Raw genomic sequence first — 1,503 nt, forward strand, 5'->3', positions numbered from 1 at the left:
ATATCACTATGTATCCCCTGACAACCCCAACCAGTCACAGACATGGATCTCCAATCCAGCACTGGGTCATGTACCTGTAACCATGGAAAACCCAGCACAACAACATCATGCAAATTATGCAACACCAAAAAATGAATATTTTCCTGATGTGCTGGAGCCATGCACATGGTTAACTGTGTCCAATACTGAGGTTTATTCTTGGCCAATGGCATAGCATCAATCCCCCTTAAGGGAATAGGACTCTGCAAAGGTTCCAAGGAAAAACCACAGCGCCTGGCAAACTCTAAGTCCATTAAGTTCAGGACAGCGCCAGAATCCACAAAAGCCATAACAGAAAAGGACGACAATGAGCAAATCCAAGGAAAGAATCAAGTCCAACCAAGAACATTGACAGCAGGCATGAACTAAAGCCCAGAGCAGGTTTAAATAGCAAACCCAGGCTAGGCGATTAGTGAAGGCAGCTGCTACAGCCACCTAACAGAGCAGCAGTTCCACTCAAAACCACCAGAGGGAGCCCAAGGGCAGAACCCACAAAAATACCATTAGCAACCACAGGAGGGAGCTCCAGAACGGAACTCACAACAGTACTGATAGCAAGGGGCCTAACTTTGTAGATGGTCTATTTGCAACACTGTAACAAAGGCCAAATACATGTCCACATCTTCACACGCCGGTTGCAACCAGTAAAGAGAGATTGATTGATTGATTGATTGATAGATTTCATATTGAACGCAATACAATGCTTGACATGCATAGGTGCAAACAATGCGCACACAAAATGTTGCAATTGGTAATAGGTAAATCAAGCAAATTCATTTGGCATCTGAAATGTGCAACTTTGACCCTGAAAAGAATTCACAGAATGGGTTATAACACACCTTGTGCTGATTTCAATTCAATCTGTATTTGGAAGCCGGATCAGAGAAGGAGTGCACTGTTCCCGGAGAGACCGCAATAATGGCTCAATGCGTGGAGTGGACAGAGCAAGCTCTTTTTCCATCTCCCTGTTCTAAAAATCCATTTAATATATGGTCCCCAAATAGGAGACGTATCAGATAGTAAACTGATAAGAACAGATGCTACACTTGATCTTGAGCGGCGACGACGACGATTTCAGCCAAAAGGCCGAGCAGCAGTAACCAGATATGGTTTAGCACTTTCACCACACCAAGGCAGCCTAACACTGATTCTTGATCTGGCCAAAAGACCAAGAAGCAATAACCAGAAATTGATTTGCACTTGTGCCGCACAAGGCCTAACACTGATACCCTTTGGGGAGATTGAGCAAAAGATTGCCCTGAGGAGGACATTTTGGCAAACCGGACGCCTTCACAGTGACAGTTCTGCTGTTTGCTTAACCTGTGAGCCACTCATTTTTAATCTGCATAACCCCACCTATTGTAACCCTCCCACCCCCCCTTTGTTCCAATGTGCACTACTGAGTGCCAGGAGGAGATGTGCGAGAGGGAAATTGAAAAAACAAACAAGCAAGCAGCTGTCTTC

General features: G+C 44.9%; 1 non-coding gene across 1 annotated transcript; it reads right to left on the reverse strand.

Moving 5' to 3' along the window:
• Nucleotides 1–924: 924 nt before the first annotated feature.
• LOC138652326 (U2 spliceosomal RNA) lies at nucleotides 925–1,112 on the reverse strand. The gene has a single exon (XR_011315601.1). It is a non-coding gene; the product is annotated as a U2 spliceosomal RNA (small nuclear RNA).
• Between the last annotated feature and the right edge of the window lie 391 nt (nucleotides 1,113–1,503).

The sequence above is a fragment of the Ranitomeya imitator genome, chromosome 10 (genome assembly GCF_032444005.1).
Source record: "Ranitomeya imitator isolate aRanImi1 chromosome 10, aRanImi1.pri, whole genome shotgun sequence".
Classification (NCBI taxonomy): Eukaryota; Metazoa; Chordata; class Amphibia; order Anura; family Dendrobatidae; genus Ranitomeya; species Ranitomeya imitator.